We start from the raw sequence: 24740 nt of genomic DNA on the forward strand, positions 1-24740 counted from the left end.
AGGCCCTTCTGTTGTGCATTTTGCGCATATAAGCTGTTTGCCTCATTGGTTTGTCTGTGTTTCGTGTTATTTGTGATTTTAGCTACTTGCTTTGCTTTGCACAGCACTTTGGTCAATGTGGGTTGTTTTTAAATGTGCTATGTAAATAAACTTAATTTGACTTGACTTGATAAATAAGAATAACTGGTAATATAATAAGGGCAATAATGGGACAGGCCCTTGATACAGCTGGAAAGGGAACTCCCCTCCAAAGTATGCGTGAAAAATTACCTAAATCAGAGGACGATTTACGAAATAAGTTTTGCACTTACTAAACGTTTGGGATCTGCTATTTGGCCCTCGGCAGGGGGACTTGGGATACAGAGTCATGTGAACAAGCAGTTAATTTAATCTGGAAAAAGAACTGTGGAAAGAAACGGAAATTCCTGATTAAAGAATGGAAAGATAAAGCTGATACGAAATGAAATAATACTTTACTGGCCAGATAGAGAAACAAAGAAAACAGGCAAAGGCAAATATGGACAGGAAGGTTTAGATCAGCAGGGCTGTGCGTGAGATCTAGGGCAAATACGGGATCCCGAACACATGTCTGGCATACCGACCCTGTTTGAGGATAGTGACCGCGATGAGGATTGTTCACCCACCATATCAGGAGCTGAATGCACCCAGTGCTCCCGAACCCCAATCCTCCCAGTACTCAGATACGGTGGCCGCTCAGGTAAAACAGCAGTGGCAGGGAAGGGGAGGCTCTCTATACCCTGAGATCCAGTAAGGGAATACCGAGGATTATTCCGAGACAGGGAGGGAAGAATCCAATAAAACCCCAGAGTTAATGGCTCCACAGAGACAACTGCCCACCCAAATGCGGCAGCCATGATCTCAGAATGGCGGTGCAGGCTCGAAGGGCCGAATGGTCTACTTCTGCACCTATTGTCTATTGAAACAAGCCTTCAGCGCTGAGGGAGACTGACAAGACATGGCTGCGAGCCAACTCCAATACTGCAAAGAGTCAAAGGTGGGGACGGGACATCTGGTAAGACACTCTTTTAATACTGACCGAGCCCATGACATTGTACCCCATCTCTGGGAAATTTCAGGCCATGAAGCCGGCCGCACCAACTGCTCCCCTGTCCGAATCACCGTGAAAGAAGGACAGACTCTCCCATCCCTTCTGCAATACCCCCTCAAGCCCGAGGCGACATTTTATGAGGATGGAAGCTCTTTTGTGGATCCATCAGGGAAACTATTCGATAGTGTCGGACAGTGAAGCAATTGAGTAGGCCTCTTTTGAAACAGTTGTCTCCGCCCAGAAAGCTGAGCTGTTTGCTCTGACTCGTGCCTGTATCCTAGCAACAGACTAACATGCGAATTTACAGACTCCCGTTATGCACTGACTATGGAACTTTGGGGATTTCCTGACTTCTTTTGGCTACCCCATTATAATGCTACCTTTGTGAACAACTTACTCACCGCTCTACAGCTACTTTGAGTTTTGGCTATTATTGAATGTGCAGCCCATACTGGGGAATCTGATGAGATATCTAAGGGCAATGCTAGGGCTGATGCAGCAGCTAGACAGACAGCCTTGAATCCCACACTTTTAGTCCCTTCGGGAACCCAGCAAGCTCCTATTAGACAAAATCTAAGGACGGGTATGCCAGACATGGGGGAAATAAGTAACTAACAGGGGGACGCCCCTGAAGGAAAGCACAAGTTACAGTCCCAAATGGGTTGCCATCTTGAACCTCAGACGAATTTATGGGTGACCCCTGCAGGACAGTTTTGTGTTCCCTCTGTGTTCTTATCTATCTTGATAGATTATATAAATAATTGTACACACTTGGACAAGGAGGGAACGGTTAATATCTTGGTGGCGCCCTGATTTCCAGCAAGCAGCTGAAAAGCGAACCACAGCATGTAAAAAAAAACACAAATGCTGGAAAGGGATGCCCTGTGGTTCTGGAACCACCCCCTTGCCTGGTGGACCTTTTTCTTGTTTACAACTTGATTTTATAGGACTACCTAGAGTACATTGCTGTAAATATTGCTTGGTAATAGTAGATGTATTTAGCAGATAGATAGAGGCTATACCCACTACTGATAATACTGTTGTAAAAATATTACTAAGAGAAGTGATTCCCCGTCATGGATTACCTGAATTAATTTCAGACAATGGACCTCATTTTATTGCTAAGTTAAATGAGAAAATCTGTAAAGAACTGGCAATAAAACAGCAATTTCACTGTGCTCACCATCCAAGAGCAGCTGGTACAGTAGAACAAGCAAATGGAACCTTAAGGAATAAGCTAACTAAACTTATGCAAGAAACTGGGCTAACCTGGTTTAAGGTTTTACCTCTGGTCTTGTTCCATATGAGAGTTACACCCTCAACTAGAACTGGATTATCCCCAGCAGAAATTATTTTTGGAAAGCCCATGCGAACCCCATGGGGGTCAGAACTGGCCCGACCTCCCCTTCCTGAAAGGATGGACATGCATACCTTAGGGGAGGAGATGGGAAAATATTTATACAAGTTAACCAAAACTCTCAAAAGCTTGCATTCACAGGTACGACAGGCCTATTGAGAGGACAACACCCAGCCTGAGGGTGACCACCCCACCATCGAGCCTGGAGATTCTGTCCTGATTAAGAACTGGGATCGTAAGAAGTTGGAATCAAGGTGGAAAGGACCATACCAAGTGCTACTGACAACACCTACTGCAGTGAAGGTGAAAGGGCAGCTCCGGTGGATACATCGAACGGACTGTAAACATGTTACTGGCGGAACTAATAAGGACTGAAAAATGTATTGGTTAATGATGACTTTAATGACCGTAAGGGACCCACCCCTGTTTCGGGGGGCCCCCAGGTTAACACTTTTCTGTCCCTCTGCCATACCTACGCTAAGCAAACAGAATGCGGAGCATGTTGGGTATGTTTTGTATCATGTTGTAGAAAAAGTTATCATGTAATGATAAAAAGGAGGGAATGATAAAGTTTAAGGAAATTGGGGGATTCTCAGATTCCTGTAAATAATGGATTAAGTACCGACCATGTCTGTGTATTTTGAGTGACTGCAATCTATTTCAATAATGTCTCACAGCTGCTTCTTTGGAGCAAGATAAGGATTAAAGTTCACACAGATCCACGTAAGATGTCTCCTGATTTTTCACACCTTTTGGTTTCAACAAAAGGCGGTACCTAATGGAAATTAGACAGAATATTCCTTTCTTAATTAAAGTGGCTGATTGTTCTTTTGTATCAGTAGTCTATTGATTTGGCTGGAATGGTTATCAGACTGATTGTTCTTTTGTATCGGTGGTCTTATAAATTATAACAGTTCTGGAAGGCGAACAGTGAACTTGTTGAACCACCAGAGGGATGAGAACGTTTCTCCCCTGATGTCGGGACCAAGTTCACTAGCCGGCTGAGCGCAAAGAAATAAACGGGTGAAAAGATAAGTAACGATCTTTTGTGTTGTTGTTATTTGGTCCGGCGTTTTTTAAGTTTACACTTCGTACCCGGGCTTTGTAAACCATGGCTCTGCCCTCTTTGTCTAGTTTGGATGCTACTTTCTGCAGTGCCTAAGCCTTTGTCCAGCCTTGTTTGAAATAGTTTAATAATAGTTCCTGCAATGAAATTCCCACTATTCACGCAAGTCTGTGCTTGGGAAAGTGCAAGTTCCCCTTTTATTCAAATTTAATTTTACAAGAAATAGCAAACATCATTTTTTCCCTCCTAGCTTTTTAGCAATGTTTAGACAAGCAACAAATTACCTAGACATAAAAGACACGAGTGAAATGCTGGAAGATGGGATCAATACAGATGGATGTAAACTGATTGGCATAGACGTGGTAAGCCTGATATCCTGTTTCAGCGCTGTATGGCTCACTGCCATATGCAATCAATTTAAGAATAATGTAGTCCTGCTATACCAATATAACTGCAGTAATTATGGGGTTGATGTAATATCCAAATGTAGCAAACTAGCTCAGGACTAATTAATTGTCCTAGAGTCATCTCTTGATTCAATCAGAGAAACATCCAGCAACTTTGAACCACAACTTGCAATTCTCCAGATAAAATAGCAACAAATATTACTGATGCAACAACATTATAACATTAAGAGTACAAGTCAAGGAAGAATTAGTGGATTCCAATTAAATGGTCCATCGGTTAATCGGATCAGCCATTTATTTGGGACAACTCAAAGAACAAAAACTAATCTCTTACTATCTTTTTTTTCCCATTAGTCCTGATGAAGGGTCTTGACCCGAAACGTCCACTGTACTTCTTCCTATAGATGCTGCCTGACCTGCTGCATTCCACCAGCATTTTGTGTGTGTTACTTGAATTTCCAGCATCTGCAGATTTTCTCATGTTTGAGAAAATAGCCAGGATTCCTTTCATTTATTTGGGACACTCTGCTGCTTAATTGGGACAAGAGAGTGTTGCTGAATAGTTTCTAACTAGTATCTGTCACTTGCATGGCTGTTAGACACTAGAACGTGCTTAGAGCAAACAGTTTTTAATTAGCGTCATTTTCATGTTTGTGTCCAAAAATCAGCGATTTTTGTCACCGATGGTGAGAAATAAGTAGCAAGTTAATTCAAAACTGTTTTGCTCATTGTGGTTTCAAGCACTTAAGCTTGGAGATGCCAGAAATGGCCGTGAGTAAAAATGAAACCATTTCCTACTTCAACAAGTTAGGAACTACGAAGGATTTGAGGTATCAAATGTTACAATGAAAATGAAGATTTGGAGGATCATTAAAAGTGTAGTATGAAGGCAGTCCATTACCTGCACTAGGTGTCTGTGCTGTTTTTATTCATTTATAGTCAATCAAAACAACAGGGCAGCATACACTGAATGAATTCCTCCATCGATAACAATTAGCAATATACAGCTTTATAGTACTGTTGTAAACTGGTAGTGCTTTAATTTGTTTTGTATTTCATTTAGATACATAATTTGTTACCCAGTTAATTGTAGTTTGTCTTTTTTTATGCCTTTAAACTATTTCCATAAAAATTCAGCTAATTGGGATGATCACTTACTTCAGCCAAAATATACTGGTCCCAATTAACCAGAATCCACTGTATTTAGAGAAATACAATTTCTCTGAGTGCAATTAACTGCAAATGACTTAAGAAGCTGAGCATTTATTCTGCAAAAAAAAACTGGATATTTATTTTATTACCAACGGAAAATGTTATCATCATACTCACTCCTTAAATGATATTTACGATTTTTTTCAAAAACATTTAAAGATGTAAAAATTAAGCATTCTTTTCAGACAATGTTGAGAAATGATGCACATTAAATTCAAAATATAAACAATGAAAAGAACTCATACATATATACATTGTCCTTTGGTATTAATTCAAACAATTCCAGTGGTTAAGTGTGGGTGCCATAACTATTAAAGATTCCACATCTCATGTACAGTCTTTGAGTTCTGATACACGTACAGGTGTGCCCCGCTTTTCGAACGTTTGCTTTACGAAACCTCATTGTTACGAAAGACCTACATTAGTACCCTATTTTCACTTTCAGAAGGTGCTTTCATTGTTACGAAAAATAAGTTCAGTGCGTGATAAAAAATCAGCGCGCCATAAAAGGCAGCACGCCCCGAGCAGCCGCTCTCCCCCGGATTCTCGCCAGCACTGCTTAAACACGAGCCTGTGAGTAGCCATTTGCAAGATGAGTTCTATGGTATCGGAAAAGCCTGAAAGAGCTCGTAAGGGTGTTACACTTACGGTAAAACTAGACATAATTAAGCGTTTTGATCGTGGTGAACGAAGTAAGGACAACGTGAGTTTGGCTTGTGGAAGTTGACGAAGATTATGTTAAGAGGTTTTGGCATCCTATCACCAAGAACTGACAGATGAAGAGCAGATGAATTGGAAGAAAAAAGGATAACAATCGAAACCGAATGTGTATGATAAAATACGACTTTAATTTTGAAAGGGTACGTTGGTTTAGGGGATATTTGCAGGATGGTTTGAGTCCTTATTAAAGAACTGTGTGATAGAAAAATACGCGAGGCTCAGCAGTCAAGCAAGCCTTCCACATCAGCCACAGTAGACGACGAACCTCGACCTTCGACATCGAGGCGAGCAGTCATAGAAGATGAGCTGCCTACTCTAATGGAAACAGGCAACGAGATGACATCCCAGTGTCCCACCACCCCAACCTCCAGGCCACGGACAGATACCAATTCGCCGAGAATGCAAAGGTAGCCGGGAGGCACACAGCATATCTTTACGAAAAAAGCCGAAATAAACATGCTAATTAGTTAGGTGCCGCCGACACGCAATTGTCGGCCCAGATCAGAGACGACGCAATCAGAAATCGGCACTGATCTGGGCCGACAATTACGGGCGGCACCTAATTAATTAGCATGTTTGTTTCGGCTTTATTCTTAAAGATGTGCTGTGTACCTCCCGGCTACCGCTGGACCCCTGCGTTCTTCGCGGCAATGTATCGCTCAGCAGCCTGGAGAGTGGGGGGCCACTGCACCACCCAAACTCCGACGACTCAGTCTAACACACCATCATCAGTGTGCTCGGCACTGTCCCGATTCCCATAAGTGATACTACTCTGTAAATACATTATTTTTACTTTACATCGGCTGTGTATTTTTACGTGTTATTTGGTATGATTTGGCAGCTTCATAGCTTAAAGGTTACTGGAGAGCGCTTGCACGTGTTTTTGCCAACAGCGCTTGTGTGAGATTTTCTGCCAACGGCGCTTGCGTGAGATTTTCGCTCCAGAGAACAGTTCAGTAATGATTGTGGAAAAGTATTTCTACTTTATATAGGCTGAGTATGCATCATATCATTCCTGCTTTTATTATATGTTACTGTTATTTTACGTTTTATGTGTTATTTGGCATGATTTGGTAGATTATTTTTGGGTCTGCGAATGCTCACAAAATTTTCCCATATAAATAAATGGTAATTGCTTCTTCGCTTTACGACATTTCGGCTTACGAACCATTTCATAGGAACGCTCTACCTTCGGATGGCGGGGAAACCTGTAGTAGGTCAATAACATTTTTATGCACAGGCAGTGATTTTAAATTCATAGTGAAGCTGAAAATGCAGAGTCTGTAATGGTTAAATTGCTAGTTCCATGTTATATTCCTTTCAGACAAAGAGAACAGAGGTTTCTTTACTCATTACATTTGTGCAATACAATAGGAAAGAATGATAAATGAACATTCATAAACTGCAGATTTTCCACACTACGTATTTTGCTCTCTTTTTGCATACCTTATTTTCATTTTTGTAACTTGTAGTAATTTTTATGAATTGCACTGTGCTGGCACAAAACAAATTTCATGGCAGATGTCAGAGATAACAAACCTGATTCTGATCTATCATTGAATTAGGGTCACCATTATAGTAGCTAATATATTTTAATTTGCTGTAAAACTCTTTGGTGCTCCCTATAATGAACATTTCAATCTGATATGCAAGTAATTTCAAATCATAGCTCCAAAAGACAAAGTTTAAAAAAACACCGATATGTTTATTTTAAAAAATGAACTAAGCCAGCTTGGAAAATTCTTTTAACTTGCATTTTAGTAGAAAATAGTCACTCAATTTACTATTGTTAAACTAAAAAAATCAATTTCCTATTTCAAATATTTAAAAACCTGGTACAGAAGATAAAATTTTTAAATATCCAGTGGGATATTTATGATAATATATTTTGGTAAAAGGAACTAAATGGGGAGAAGGTTTAAACATCAGAGGTGCAGAGGGACTTGGGAGTCCTCATGCAAGACTCCCAGAAGGATAATTTATAGGTTGAGTCTGTGGTAACGAAGGCAAATACAATGTTGCCATTTATTTTAAGGGGAATAGAACATATAAAAAAAACAAGGAGATAATGCTGAGCCTTTATAAGACACTAGTCAGGCCACACTTGGGAGCATTGTCAACAGTTTCAGGCCCCATATTTCAGAAGGGATGTGTTGTCATTGGAGACAGTCCAGAGCAGGTTCATGTGGATGATCCCAGGAATGAAGGGGCTAACATATGAGGAGCGTTTGGCAGCTTTGGCCCTGTGCTAACTGGAATTTAGAAGAATGTGGGGGATGCTTATTGAAACCCACTGGATGTTGAAAGGACTATACAAGGTGGATATGGAGAGCATGTTTCTTATGAAGGGGGTATCCAGAACTAGAGGGCAAAGCCTTAAAATTGACAGGCGACCTTTCAGAACTGAGGCAAGGAGGATTTTTTTTAAGCCAGAGAGTAGTTAATCTGTGCAATGCTCTGCCACAGAATGCGGTGCAGGTTAAATCATTAGAAATATTTAAGACAGAAGTTGATCGTTTCCTAATCAGTCAGGGCATCAAAGGGTAAGGCCGGAAAGCAGGTGTATGGAGTTAAGTAGGATCTCGGGTCAACCATGATGAAATGGCGGAGCATACTCAAAGGGTTGAATGGCCCAGTTCAACTCCTATGTCTTATGGTCTTAAGGCCTTACTGTGCATTATTCCCAGTCACCCAGATTTTACAGGAGTAATAACAAATGTATAAACAACACCATCAATATATTGTTAAACGGCTAGCAATGTTACAATCTCTATACCAAATTAGTTTCATGAGGAAACTACCAAATTGTAGTCTAAAATTCTAACTACATATCCCACAAACTACACTATTTGTAGCTTTTAAGAACTTATAATTTTGAGATTTTAAAGCACTTTCATTGAAAAATCAGCTATTATTACTGCTTAGCAAATTTTTGAACACAACTAGAAATTACATGAATGAAAAAGCATATGACTTATAATTGCATCCAAGTATTTCAAAGTATAATGGATTTTCATTTTATTTTGAAAATTGATATTTTAGTTTCTATCTTAATCATATTTCTGTTTCAAAGTTTGCTTAGTGCTATGAAGTATTTACAACGTTTCATTAAAAACTGGGCTTTCCCCTTCCTGATTTATGATTGGCTGCTTCAGCCAATCTGATGCCAACATAACCCTCAGGGATGATGGTAACCCCACTGAACAGATGGCTGTTATGAATATTAGGAAATGGCCATAGATATCAGCCACAGATCTTTTGTCACAGTTGTTGCTTCATGGCTGACTGCAAATTCTGGACAAGTGATTTCTTTCCGCAAATACTGCAGCCTGATTTTACAGCAGTGATGATTTTTTTTAATACTTCATTAGTGTTAGCTGGAAGAGAAACAATAGACTGGACAAATGGCAATTTTTAGGAAGAAGTGTCCACCTAGCACATCTAAAAAGTTAAACCATGGATTAACTTTACATAACAAGACTGCACTTTTAACACATTAAAAGGCCATCCACATTCTGGCGAATTATCCCAATTGCCTCTTTCACAAGTCCTGCATGGATGTAGATGATTAAAAAAATATATATTTTGTGCAATCCCAACAATGAATGAAGCACTATTTAGGACAATATTCCAACAAAGGATATCTATTTGCAAAATAAGAGAGGAATAATTTTCAAAATGGACCAGTAGAAGTAAACCCTTCAGCACAACTCACCCATACCAGCCAAGATGTCCACCTAAGCTAGTCCCATTTGCCTACGTTTTGAGGGATACAGGCCAAACCAGGGGTTCCCAACCTTTTCTATGCCATGAACCATTAACTGAGGGGTCTGTGGATCCCAGGTTGGGAACCCCTGTTCTAAACCCTTCCTGTCAATGTTGTTCAAGTTTGTCATCATCTGACCATACATAAAGAGAAACAAAACAACGTTCGTCGGGACCACAGTGCACCCACAAAACATATATAACACATAGCACATAACAATATTCCCACAAATAAGTTCAAAGTAAATGAATTATCAACATCCATATACGTCCCCAAATACAACCCTGAGATTCATTATTTTGCAGGCATACTCAATAAATTCAATAAACATAATAGAAACAACAAAAGACCACACCAGCTGGGTGTAGAATCAGTGTGCAAAAGACAACAAAATGAAAATACAAAAAGGAATAAATAAATAAATAAGAAATAAATATCAAGAACATGAGATGAAGAGTCCTTGAAAATGAGTCCATAGGTTGTGGGAACATTTCAGTGATGAGGCAAGTGAAGTTATCCTCTTTGGTTCAGGAGCTTGATGGTTGAGGGGTAGTAACTGTTCCTGAACCTGGTGGTGAGAATCCAGAAACTCCTGTACCTTCCTTCCGATGGCAACAGTGAGAAGAGAACATGGCCTGGGTGGTGGGGGTCCTTGATAATGGACTCTGCTTTCCTGCAACAACGCTCTGTGAATATGTGCTCAATGATGGGGAGGGGTTTACCCGTGTTGGACCGGGCAGTGTCCACTACTTAATGAGGATTTCCAATCAAGTGCATCTGTGCTTCCATACCAGGCTGTGAAGCAACTAGTCAAAATACTCTCCACCACACATCTATAGAAGTTTGTCAAGGATTTAGATGTCATGCAGAATCTCTGCAAACTCCTAAGGAAGTAAAGGAGAGGGCAGTTTACTCGGGAGAGCACGCGCAAAGTCACCAGTTACCGGCGCCCTGTTTTATTTTAGGTGCTTACTTTGTAATTGCACTTTCAGTATGTGCTGGCCCAGAACAAGTCTTCTGAAAAGATAACACCAAGGAATTCAAAGCTGCTGACTCTCTACCTCTGATCTCCCAATGAGTATGGGCTCATAGACCTCTGGTTTCCTCCTTCTGAAGTCAATAATCAGCTCTTTGGTCTGGCTGACATTGAGTAAGAGGTTGTTGTTGTGGCACCACTCAGACAAATTTTCAATCTTCCTCCTTTACGTGGATTCATCACCACCTTTGATTCAACCTACGACAGTGGCGTCCTCCGCAAACTTAAATAAGGCTTTAGAGCTATGCTTAGCCACAGGGTCACAAGTGTAAAGTGAGTAGAGCAGGGGGCTAAGCACACAGCCTTGTGGTGCACCTGTACTGATGGAGATTGTGGAGGAGATGCTAGTACCTATCCAAACTGAGTGGGGTCTGCAAGTGAGGAAATCAAGGATTCAATTGCACAAGGAAGTACTGAGGTCAAAGACTTGAAGATTATTCATTAGTTCTGAGGGGACAATGGTATTGAATACTGAGCTGTAGTCGATAAGGAGCATCCTGATATTTGCACCTTTGCTGTCCAGGTGTTCCTGGGCTGAGTGAAGAGCCAACGAAATGGCATCTGCTGTGGCCCTGTTGTGTCGGTAGCCAAATTGGAGCAGATCCAAGTCATTTCTCAGGCAGCAGTTGAAACATTTCATCACCAACCTCTTAAATTACTTTATCACAGTGGATGTAGGTGCTACTGGACGATAATCATTGAGGCAAGTTACCATGTTCGTCTTAGGCACAGGAGTAACTGAAGCCTGTTTGATGCAGGTGGGTACCTCGGATTGCCAAAATGAGAGGTTAAAGATCTTAGTGAACGGTCCAGCCAGTTGATCAGCCCAGGTCAATAAGTTAACAAAATGCATGTGATGTGCGCACCATAGGTAAACAGCAATACAGCAAACCACTCACTGTGAACAGACATTGGTGGTGGCAGAGTATTCATTAGTCTCACAGCCTGTGGAAAAAAGCTATTACCAGTTTAGTTGTCCTAGTTCTGGTGCTCCTCTACTTCCTTCCTGATGGTACTGGGTCAAAAAGATTATGGGATGGGTGGTAGGGATGCTTTGGGCCCTTCATATACAACACTCCTGATAAATATCACAAATGGGGTGGGGGGGGAGACCCCAGTGACCTCTCAGCAGTTTTTACTATACTCTGTAGGGTCTTGCATCTTCTGTACCACACAATGAGGCAGCAAGACAGGACACTCTCATAGGTGCTGCTGCATAAAGTTGTTAGAATGGGAGCAGGGAGCCTGCACACCTCAATTTCCTCAGAGAGTGTAGGTGCTGCTGTGTGTTGAGTAGCTTTTGGTCCAGGTTAAATCATCCATTATGTGTACACCAAGGAACTTTGTGCTCTTTGCTCTCTCCAAGGCAGAGCAACTGACGTGCAATGGAGAGTGGTTGACCTGCAACTTCCTGAAGTTCACAAATATCTCTTTTGCCTTGCCCACACTGAGACCTGTCCTTCTTCGTTGTATGTTTCCTCAGTATCCTTTTTGTTTACCCCAGAACCTCATATGACAAAGAACCTCAACAATCTCCAGAGAGAGAAGATTCTGCTGAATTGCTTATTTTTTTTAGCATTTGTTATATTTATGACAGTGTCTCAAAGAAATGATATACTAGTTGTAGCTTTCCAATCACTCCCACTGTTTTACGTGTATTTTGACTGTTCTAACGCCATTAAGAAGACCATTAGGTGCAAAGGTGCACACTTTTGTGGGGGGGGGGAGTGTCACTGGGTCAAACAGAATGGAAGCAAGCCCTTCGGACCATTGAGTGTGTCGACCATCTTTAGAAGTTTGTGAGAGTGTTCAGTAACAAACCAACCTCTTAAGAAAGTAAAGGCAAGAATGTGTTACTGAACACTCAAACTTCTAAAGATGTACTGTTGAAAGTATCCTGACTGGCTGCATCATAGTCTGGTACAGTAACTTAAATATGCAGGAATATAAGAACTCAGGGCAGCATATCACCTGCCATCTACTCGCAGTTACCATTGGGCAGGAGGTACAGAAGCCTGAGGACCCACATCAGCAGATTCAAGAACCGCTACTTTGCTTCAACCATTTGGTTCTATAAGCATCAGCATAACCATATAACAATTACATCACGGAAACAGACCATCTCAGCCCTTCTAGTCCGTGCCGAACTCTTACCCTATCCTATTCCCACCGACCTGCACTCAGCCCATAACCCTCCATTCCTTTCCTGTCCATATACCTATCCAATTTAACTTCAAACGACAACATAGAACCTGCTTCAACCACTTCTGCTGGAAGCTCATTCCACACAGCTACCACTCTCTGAGTAAAGAAGTTCCCCCTCATGTTACCCCAAAATTTTTGTCCTCTAATTCTCAACCCATGCCCTCTTGTTTGAATCTTCCCCACTCTCAATGGAAAAAGTCTAACCACGTCAACTCTATCAATCCCCCTCATAATTTTAAATACCTCTATCAAGTCTCCCCTCAACCTTCTACGCTCCAAAGGATAAAAACCATAATTCACTACAGTTTGGCAACACAATGATCACCTTGTATTAACATGGACTTTTTTGTTTTAATTGTGCTCTTTCTTGTAAAAATTGTGCATAACGTTTATGTTTCCCATGTGAATGCTGCTTATATGATGCTATGTGGCTGTGATGCCTCTATAAGTAAGTTTTTCATTGCAACATTGCATGAAACCGGGAGGGAATGATGTGTTTGGTGGCAGGATCCAGTTGGAGGTGGCGGATGTTTCGGAGGTGCAAGACGTGCAGGCTGGTGGGGTGGTAGGTGAGGACAACAGGAACCCTATTGCTGGTAACGTAGTGGGAGGATGTAGTAAGTGTATATGTGACAATAAACTCGACTTTGACTTTGGGGAAAGATAAAACAATAAGATGGTGATCAGGAAGAGAGCAAGTGTGCTTAACAGTGCCTAATTTTAAATTTGTTTACATGTAAACATTGATGACAATGTTGGTCGTCATCTCTTACGACTTCTCTCTGACTTAAGGAGTAGATTAAGAGTCAACAATGTTTTCATCATTAAAGGCGGGATGAGAGAAATACAAATAATTAATATTTGTCAGAGGAAATGATTCCCAAGGCCTGTGAATACAGTGAGAAAAAGTTGATTGTTACTTAATGGAAACAGCAAATTAGGCAGAAACTTAGTTCTATTCCAGATTTCCAACATCCAAAGTACAGTGGTGTTAGGAAAAGTGTGAACCCTGTAGAATTTTCTCCATTTCTATACAAATATGACCTAAAAAGTGATCAGATCTTCACACAAGTCCTAAAACTAAAGAGAACCCAATTAAATTAATAACACAAAAAACATTATACTTGCTCATTTATTTATTGAGAAAAATGATCTAATATTACATATATTTGTTGGAAAAAGTATGTGAACCTCTGGGGTAATGCCTTCGACAAAAGCTATTTGGAGTCAGGTGTTCCAATCAATGAGATGAGATTGGAGGTGTGGATTGGAGAGGTGCCCTGCCCTACAAAACAGACACACAAAGTCAGGTTACTGACAGAGCCTGCTCTTCTCAAGAAAGATCTATTGATGTGCACCATGTCTCAATCAACCAATTTTCAGAAGACCTTGGAAGAATTGTAGATCTTTCTTCATTATGTATGAAGCTGGAACAGGCTACAAAAGCATTTCTAAAGACCCAAGTGCTCATCAGTCTACAGCAAGAGAAATTGTCTACAAATGGAGGAAATTCAGTACTGTTGCTACTGTCCCTAGGATTGAGCGTCCTGCAAAGATCACATCAAGAGCACAACATGCAATGCTGAAGGAGGTGAAAAAGAACCCAAAGGTAACAACAAAAGATTTGCAGAAATCTCTAAAACTTACTAAAATCTCTGTTCATGTGACCACTATAAGGGAAAAAAACTGAACAAGAATGGTGTTCATGGAAGGACTCCTCATTGCTCTCCAAATAAAATATTGCCGTACGTCTGAATTTTGCAGAAGTTGAACTTTTTGGCAGAAAAGGGGCAGATGAAAGAATAATTTAAATTTAATAATCCTAACCAGGATACAAGTGAAGATATCATTCAAATAAGTTATTGTGGAAATATACTTTATAATACCTCACAAACAAAAAAGGAAGTCTACAGATCCTGAAAATCCAGAGCAACACAGACAAAATGCTGGAGGAACTCAGCAGGCTAGGCAGCATCTATGAAAAAAAGTACAGTCAACATTTCAGGCCAAAACCCTTCGGCAGGACTGGAGGAAAAAAAGCTGAGGAGTAGATTTGAAAAATGGGGGGAGGGGAGAGAGAAACACCAGGCAATAGGTGAAATTTGGAGGGGGAGGGATGAAGCAAAGAACTAGGAAGTTGATTGGTGAAAGGGACAAAAGACCATGGAAGAAAGAAGTGGGTGGGTGGGTGGGTGGCTAGGGGTGGAGCACCAGAGGGAGGCGATGGGAGGGCAAGGAGATAACATGACAGAGGGTTGGGATGGGAAATGGTGAAGCTGGGGCGGGGGGGAGGGTGGAAGCATTACTGAAAGTTTGAGAAATTGATGTTCATGCTATTGGTTGGTGGCTACCCAAACAGAATATAAGGTGTTGTTCCTCCAACCCAGCAGTGGAGGAGGCCATGGATGGACATATCAGAATGGGAATGGGAAGTGAAATTGAAATGGGTAACCACTGGGAGATTCCACTTGTTCTGGTGAACGGAGTGTAGATGCTCGGCGAAGTTGTCTCCCAATCTATGTCCAGTCTCACCGACATGTAAGAAGCCACACCTGGAGCACCAAACACAGTATATGACCCCAACAGACTCAGAGGTGAAGTGTCACCTCACCTGGAAGGACTGTTTGGAGCACTGAATGGTTGTGAGGGAGGAGGTGTAGGGGCAGGTGAAGCACTTGTTCTGCTTGCAAGGATAAGTGCCGGGAGAGAGACCAGTGGGGAGGGACGAATGGACAAGGGAGTCACACAGGGAGCGATCCCTGCAGAAAGCAGAAAGCAGCAGGGAGGGAATGAAGTGTTTGGTGGTGGGATCCAGTGGTGGAAGTTTCAGAGAATTATGTGCAGGATGTGGAGGCTGGTGGAGTGGTAGGTGAGGATAAGAGAAACCCTATCCCTGGTAGCATGGCAGGAGGATGGGATAAGAGCAGACATGCAGGAAATGGAAGAGATGCAGTTGAGGGCAGCATAGATGGTGGAAAAAGGGAATCCTCTTTCTTTGAAAAAGGATATCTCCTTTGTCCTAGAATAAAAAGCCTCATCCTGAGACCAGATGAGGCAGAGATGGAGGAATTGATGGAAGGGGATGGTGTTTTTACAAGTAGCAGGGTGGGACAAGGTATAGTCCAGGTAGCTGTGAGAGTCTGTTGGTTTATAACACCTCATCCTGATGTCACGATCACATAAAAATTCTACCTTAATATTTAGATGACTACAACCTGATGATTATGCATATTCCAAGGGTTTTTTTCAGTAAATATCCATAACAAATTCAGTTATTCTTAAACGTTTTTAATGAGTTTTTAAGTAAATAATACATCTGTTGTCCCTCTCATATACCATGTGCAGTCAATCATGAATCAATTTGAAGAAATCACTATCCAAGATATCTACAGCCTATACATTAGGCTTTCTACAATGCTTTGGAAAAATCAATTTGCAATATTTGCACACAAATATACACTATTTACCCAACCACTAATTTGCTTGACAAGTAATTTAAAATTAAAGTCTCTCTTGGGATTCAATCTGTGATGTGCAATTTATTTTTGCTTCATATATTTTTAGAGAAATGAATTGATATTTTCATGTATTTTGTAATCCTTCAGCCCAAAAATGACTCCATAAAAAGCACATTCTGCATAGAAAAGTAAAGTGAGAGGGAAATATTTTCTGGATCCTAATAAAGCTGACATCCCAAAAGACTTCAATAATTAATGACACTCATAGTCTGAATTTAAAAAAAGATGCTAGATGTTTTCCAGTATAAATTTAAGAGCATTAAGTATTCTTTTACAACTGAGTTTGGTTCATAATACACAAACTTTTGCAAAGATCACAATGATATTCTAAATCAGCCCTCGGAGAAAAATGGGGATTTGCTACTTTAATGCATCAGTTCTCAAATAATACAGCAATCGTAGCAGAAAGACTGCAGATGCTGGAAATCTAAACAAAAATTACATGCTTATTCTTCAAAATTATATATTTTGCAACATTTAAGGAACGATTAAGCGGGGGAGGGGGGCTACTGCACAAGTCCAAAAGAAGCTGCAGAGGGTTGTAAATTTAGTCAGCTCCATCTTGGGTACAAACCTTCAAAGTACGCAGGACATCTTCAGGGAGTGATGTCTCAGAAAGATAAGGATCTCCAGCACCCAGGGCATGCTCTTTTCTCACTGTTACCATCAGGTAGGAGGAACAGAAGCCTGAAGGCACACACTCAGCAATTCAGGAACAGCTTCTTCCCCTCTGCCATCCAATTCCTAAATGGACATTGAACCCTTGAACGCTGCCTCACTTTTTAAAATACATATTATTTCTGTTTTTTTGCATGATTTTTAATCTATTCAAGGGTCTATTCCAGGGTCCTGGAGGAACGTTGTTTCATTTTTTTCTGTGTACTGTACCAGCAGCTTATCGTCGAAATGACAATAAACTTGATACATATACTGTAATTTATTTACACTATTATTATTTTTCTTTCTTCTATATTTGGTACTGAATTGAACTGCTGCTTCTAGGTTAACAAATTTCACGACACATGCCGGTGATAATAAACCTGATTCTGATTACTGCGTTTTCCAATAGCAAGATAATTACAAATTAGCCCAAAACAGTGTTGCAATGTGGAAATTTTCATAGTATACAGCAGCAACAATTGCCATCCCTCCAAGAGCCGTCATTCTGACTATTTAGAAAGCAAGGAAATAACAGAAACATCTTTTGACTGGAATCACAATGCAAAGTGGAAGATATGGGTATGTTAAATATCCTATCTACATTCACTACTTGCAACCAGGAAATTGAACTATACCAATACCCAATTAAATATAAAACTAATTAAAATACAATAAGGAAAACGATCATTTAAGTCACAAGCACTCAAAGGACTTGTTTGAGGAATTCTACAAAAAAATCAACTCAGTCACTCCAATGGCTTGGGTTTCCACAGAACATTAATTTAAAAATTTTTTCCAGGGTCCTAGATTTCAAAGATTTCCCACTGCAGGTGAGCTGGGGAGTAGAAAGATTTAAGTAGAGGATATAAAGAGGAGCTAATCTTAAACTGGCAGACGGCTTTCAAAATCCAACCACCTTCATTCAAACTGGGGAAATTCATTACTACCGCTACGTTAAGTTTAAAAGTAAAAACAACATTGTTCAATAAGTATCTGAAAATTTAAACGTCTCAGGTGGGATATTTCATCAAATTTATAAAATCAAAGATCTCACGACAACATTCACATTTGGGTACTGATCTATAAGTCTTGCTCAAGCACGTCACTTTTTATACCATACAGTTCTCAAAAAGGAAATGCTGCAGTGAATGGTGTTTGACACCGCGTAACTCATAAATGCCCGGCTTGAATGATTCAAACACAAATAGATTGTCACTTTGTTTGACAGGAAAAGTTTTCTTTTAAAAATAGCGCAACGAAGTTTTTATAGAAATATCAACAGCATTTTAAAGACGATAGGTAGCGAGATTAAAAGGAAAGATTGCAACATTATTAAAAGAGAATAATAAAAAATTGATTTTATAGGGAAGTCAGAGGCTGAAGGCTCCAGTGGCTGACATACTGATCCAGTTTTTGTAGGTGTGGCTGGAAACCTAGAGTTCAACCAAAAAACTCACTCGCAACCAACAACCCCCCGGCTCCAACCCCTCAAATCGATACAAACTTCAAACTCCTGTAGAGACGGAAAGAGCGACGGCAGTTTCACAGCCCGGACCCATTCACAACAACTAACATGCCAAACATCCCGGGAACAACCGGGTGAGGTGGGGCGGGGAGGGGAAGTCTCGGAGGAGTTGTTGATGAGTAGGACTTCCAATGGGATCGAAGGGTTGCCAAGGACAGTGCTCACCTGTGATGGCGGTGAGTTTGGGGCCTTTTCCACGGGACGAGTCCCGCTCCCTTTCCCTTCCCTCCTGCTGCCAGCACCGATTCCCTTCAGCAGCCCAGCCGCTCCATGGCTCCTTTCGTCCACCACACACTGTAACTAATGCCGCCTGGTGTGACTAAGGTGAGGGGTTGGGCGGCCGTGCCGGACACCAGCCCGCCTTTCTCCAAAGGGGTTTCGTTTTACCCGATCTCCGCACCTCCTCCGACGGGACGATCCCCCCTCGCACCGAGCGACGCAGCAGGAGCCGGCGGGGCGAAGCCTCCCGCGCATGCGCGGTCGAGGGCGTGGCCTCCCTCAGTCAGAGCCGCTCACTCCGCGGGCCGTTCTGATTAGCAATGGCGTTCGCTGCGAGGGCTTCGGGCTTCGGGCGTCTCCGACGGGAAGGGCAGAAAATCAGCTGCGGGGATCGGAGGGCGCAGCTCAAAAAAGGGAAGGGGATGAGGGAATATATTCATCGGGGCAGCGCAGGTCGAGAAAGTAGTTAAAAACAACAGGCGCAGAGACTTTTTGCGACGCTGTTTCCACTATAGTCCGTACCCGAGTCCACCACTACTGAATGTTTTCCAAACCACACCCCACTGAACGCTCTCCAAACCCCACTCCTGTGCTGCCTGGCCTGATGAGTTTCTCCAGCACCTTGAGAGTGTTGCTTGGATTTCCAGCATCTGCAAATTTTCTCTCGCTTCTTCTTCCCCTCTGCCCAGCGGTCACTTCTGGCCCGTAATTCGCCACGCTTCCCTTTCTGATCTCAGTCCGAACCCCAAATGTTGACATTTCCCCCTGCTGCTTGACCTACGGAGTTTCTCCAGCAGATTGTTTCTTGCTCTGGTGTATCCTCCTTTGTTTGGCAAGACACCTTAAAGCGTAGAAACAGAATGAATCCATTTGGCCCATCGGGTATTCACCATTTGATCATGGTTGAAATATTTTCCCTCTCAACCCAATCCTCCTGACTTCTCCAAAAAAAAACCCGCACTAATAATGAACACCTCATAGAATGGGCACGCATACATGCAGGGTAAGGATACAGACAAAGGGCAGACAGATGGGATTAGTTTAGATCAGTGGTTCCCAAACATCTTCGGGGTTACTGCCCCCAGCTCCAAAACCACAGCCCCAGTATACCCACTCGCCTCTCCCTTTAAAGCCATTACATTAAAAAAACTATAAAGAATTCTGATTTACAATGCATAGTGAAAGAAAATAGGAAATGCAAATTCAAAGCAGTGACAATTGCAAAAATTATTCAAAATCTATAAAATTCTTTAGTGAAAAGTTGTCAAAAAATTTTAGAGCATATATTAATAGTACAACTATGCTCAACTTCATTAGTTTTTCACCTTTCAATGAGATGGATAGACTTGGGACAGTAATAATCAGCTTCTCAACATCAGGTTGAATGTCAGAAGTCTCAGATCCCTACATTTAGTAATTTGCAATCTTTCATTGCTTTGAAAGAAGCACAGTGAAACTGCTCTCCACTAAATATGATGTTGGAAAGGCAATAACGAACATCTTGACTTGTTTCCTCAGTACAGGATAACATTCAGAGATGTTTGTAACCAAATGTCTTGATACTATTTTTTGAACATCAGCTTCAGTTCAGATATTTTACAGAGAGATCAGTTTTTCCTCCATCCTTCCCGTTAAGTCCTCATAACAAGTGATCAGGAATAGATTTATTAACCAATCTGGAATTTGGATCGAGAGAAGATCCTGAAATCTCTCCGACATGTCTTAGTGCAGCTCACGCAGGTGGACACAGTATACTTGACGATCAACCTCTGTTATTCTTTCTTTGTCTTACAACTCAGAGAGGTTCAGAAACTGGAACCAATGTTGCACTGAAATAGGGTTAACTTGGAAAGAACTGTGGAGATGATTAATTTGACTTTGATAAGATTCATGTCACTTTCTTGCAATTGAAATTGATTGCATTAAGCTTTGTAAATAATTCTGACAAATAAGCAAGGTCATGCCTGATATTCTTGAGTTGATTACACAGAAAGAAGCATTCAAGTTTTCAAAGGATTTTAAGTTTCAAAAAGCACATACAAGTGTCTCATTCAGTTTCCTTTTGAGAGCCATCTGACTAAAACGTGCAACAGCAAGTGTTTAAACTGTTCATCATTCTCAATACAAAGCTTTTGGACAGTTGAGAATTGAGAGAACATAAGAAATCGGAGCAGGATTAGGCCATCTGGCCCGTCGAGCCTGCTCCACCATTCAATAAGTTCATGGCTGATCTGGCCATGGACACATCTCCACCTGCCTGCCTTTTCCACATAACCTTTAATTCCCCTACTATCCAAAAGTCTACCCAACCTTGTCATAAATATATTTACTGAGATACCCTTCACTGCTTCATTGGGCAGAGAATTCCACAGATTCACCACTCTCTGGGAAAAAGCTCCTCCACACCTCCGTACTAAATCTCTCCTGAATCTTAGGGCTATGTCCCCTAGTTCTAGTCTCACCTACTAGTGGAAACACCTTTCCTGTCTCTATATTATCTATCCCTTTCATAATTTTATATGTTTCTATAAGATCTCCTCTCATTCTTCTGTATTCCAGCAAGTATAATCCCATCTCCCCTCATTTTCTAACTGCCTCATCTCAAGAATCAACCTGGTGAACCCCCTCTGCACTGCCTTCAAAGCCAGTATATCCTTTCTCAAGAAAGAGACCAGAACCGCACACAATACTCCAGGTGTGGCCTCACCAGTACCCTGTACAGTTGCAGCATAACCTCCCTGCTCTTAAATTCAATCCCTGTAGCAATGAAGGCCAACATTCCATTTGCCTTCTTGATAGTCTGCTGCACTTGCAAACCAACCTTTTGTGATTCATGCACAAGCACTCCCAAGTCCCTCTGCACAGCAGCATGCTGCAATTTTTTACAATTTATATAATCTGCTCTTTCATTTTTCCTTCCCAAGTGGATGACCTCGCATTTACCAACACTGCACTCCATCTGCCAGACCCTTGCCCACTCACATAACCTAACTATATCTCTTTATGGCCTCTCCATATCTCCTGCACACTTTGTCAATTTAGTATTATCAGCAAGCTTAGATACACTACACTCGTCCCCTCTTCCAGAACGTTAATGTATATTGTGAACAGTTGCAGGCCCAGCAACAACCACTGTGGTACACCGCTCACCACTGATTGCCAACCAGAGTAACACCCATGTATCCCAACTCTCTGCTTTCTATTAGTTAACCAATCCTCTATCCATGCTAATACATCACTCCCAACTCTATGCATTCTTATCTTATATGCAGCACCTCATCAAGCACCTTCTGGAAAGCCAAGTAAATAATGTCCATGTGTTCCTCTCTATCCACTATGCTCATTATATCCTCAAAGAGCTCAGGTAAGTTTGTCAAACAAGACCTGCCTTTGCTGAATCCATGCTGCGTCTGCCTGATGGATCCATTTCTTTCCAGATGCCTTGCTATTTCTTCTTTAATGATAGCTTCAAACATTTTCCCCAACTACAGATGTTACACTAACTAGCCAATAATTACCTGCCTTTTGCCTACATCCCTTTTTGAACAGTGGTGTGACATTCACCACCTTCCAATCCACTGGGACCAGCCCAGAGTCCAGAGAATTTTGGTAAATTATCACTAAAGCCTCTACTATAACCTCTACCATTTCTTTCAGTACCCTGGGGTGCATTGCATCAGGACCAGGGGACTTGTCCATCTTCAGGCCACAAGTTTGCTCAGAACTACCTCTTTAGCGATAGTTATTGTATCGAGGTCTTCATCTCCCATCGCATCCGTAGCATCTCCCTTTGGCATGTTAGACATGAAGACCGAAACAAAATAGTCACTCAAAGCCTTTGCCATTTCCTCATTACCCAATATCAAATCCCCCTTCTTGTCCTCCAAGGGACCTACATTCACTTTAGCCACCCTTTTCCACTTAATATAATTATAAAAAACTTTTACTATCCATTTTTATATTTTGTGTTAGTTTACTTTCATAATCTAGCTTCCTTTTCTTTATTGCTCATTTTGCGGTTCATTGTTACTTTTTAAATTTTTCCCAATCTTCCAGTTTCCCACTACTCTTGGTGACTTTGTACGCACAAGCTTTTAGTTTGATGCCTGCCTTTATTTCCTTAGTTATCCAGGGCTGGCTCTCCCACCCTTCCTGTCCTCACTTTTAACTGGAATATACTTTTGTTGAGCACTGTGAAAAATTTCTTTGAAAGTCTTCCACTGTTCCTCAACCGTCCCACCATATAACCTGTGTTCCCAGTCTACACTAGCCAAATCCTCCCTCATCCCATTCACCCCTTTGAATGTCATACTCTAATCACAAGATTCCTGTATGAGAATCGTATTAGCTAACACTGTACTACAGTAGCCAATGGGAATGATGAGCATGCTGGGCCCAAAAATAACACGATTTCTTCAGTCCAAGTTTCTCACGATATGCCAAATACTGAAGTGTCACATTGCCTTACAACTATAACACACTTATCTATTATCATTATTAAGTATACAAGTGTAAAAGAGAACAGAATTATTGTTATTCTGGATCAGATGCAGCAAAAAAAACCACAATTAGCACAAAGAACAATAAAAGTAATCCTATAAACACAATGCACAAGTAACTGTTACATACAAAAAAAACAAGAATATAAATATATTCTCTCCTATCAGATTCCTTCCTTTCTAACCCTTCAGCTTTCCCACCCATCTGAGTTCACTTATCACCTTCTAGCTATTCCTTCCCCTCTCGTCATTCTTTTATTCTGATGTCTTCCCCATTACATTCCAGTCCTGAACAGTCCCAGTCCGAAATATTGACTGTTTGTTCATTTCCCTGGATGCTGCCTGACCTGCCAAATTCCTCCAGCATTTTATGTGTGTTGCCAAGAATATAAAAGTTGAGAAATTATGTTGTAACTTTACAAACACTGGGATGTTGCTTCAATTGGAGTTCTGGGGTAAGATATGACAGACTGAGCTAGACCTTCCAGAGATATACAAAATTATGAGCCATAGGTAAACCGTTAGAAACCTTTTCCCCATGGTAATTATACGAAGAATAAGAGGGTATAGGTTTAAGGTGAGAGGAAGGAGTCTTACAGGGGATTTGAGAGAAAAGTTTTTCTTATACGTACTGTCTGCCATGCAGAGGAGGATGTGGAATCAGCTACAATTGCTACATTTAAGAAACATTTAGATGGGAGAGTGGTACGGATCTACTGTGTGCAAATGGAATTAACATAGATGGGCAAAAGATCAGCACAGGCATAGTGGGCTTAAGGACACATTTCTGTACAGTACAACTTTATGACCCTATGAAACTCTTCAACAACCATGCTCCATATCCAAAACAAGTTCACCCTAACTTCACTAGTCAAGATGCTGCATGCAAATAATGTATATGCACAGGCATTGCACACCTGTTCACTGAAGTATATGAGAGACGGACTTTACATGAAATACTATTCATAATGGTTCCTGATTCATCAGCCACATTGCATTGAATTCAAATTATGGAAACACACATTATACCAGAATTACCTGTACAGTGAAGCTCAGCGTAAGTGACAAAAGGAGCACACAACCTCACAAACCACATCCACCTGACCCATTAAGCACCTTCCTGCCCTGTCTGCGTAAGACTATGGTTTCCACATTGGCCTTATCAGCCACCTCAAAACCCACAGAATAAGAATTGAAGCAAGTTGTCCTTGATCGCACGAGATTGCTTTAAAAAAAAGACAATCAATCAATCCAAGGCAATGTTGGAAAATACACGTTCCATCATCCACATCATCTGTACCACACATCAAAGTTGCTGGTGAATGCAGCAGGCCAGGCAGCATCTCTAGGAAGAGGTACAGTCGACGTTTCAGGCCGAGACCCTTCGTCAGGACTGGAATTGCTTGAATTTCCAGCATCTGCAGAATTCCTGTTGCTTGCGTTTTTAAAATCCTTTCTGTACGTTTCATTCATAGTCATAG

At 41.2% G+C, this 24740-nt stretch overlaps 1 protein-coding gene across 2 annotated transcripts in view; it reads right to left on the reverse strand.

Moving 5' to 3' along the window:
- The window catches only part of cyfip1 (cytoplasmic FMR1 interacting protein 1), a 155384-nt gene extending 136370 nt beyond the window's left edge, over positions 1-19014 (reverse strand). For both annotated transcript variants that reach the window (XM_063054534.1, XM_063054535.1), the window contains exon 1: positions 18707-19014. The gene's annotated coding sequence lies outside the window, so the exon portion shown is untranslated. The remainder of the gene's footprint in view (positions 1-18706) is intronic.
- Positions 19015-24740: the final 5726 nt, after the last annotated feature.

The sequence above is a fragment of the Mobula hypostoma genome, chromosome 7, assembly GCF_963921235.1.
Source record: "Mobula hypostoma chromosome 7, sMobHyp1.1, whole genome shotgun sequence".
Lineage (NCBI taxonomy): Eukaryota > Metazoa > Chordata > Chondrichthyes > Myliobatiformes > Myliobatidae > Mobula > Mobula hypostoma.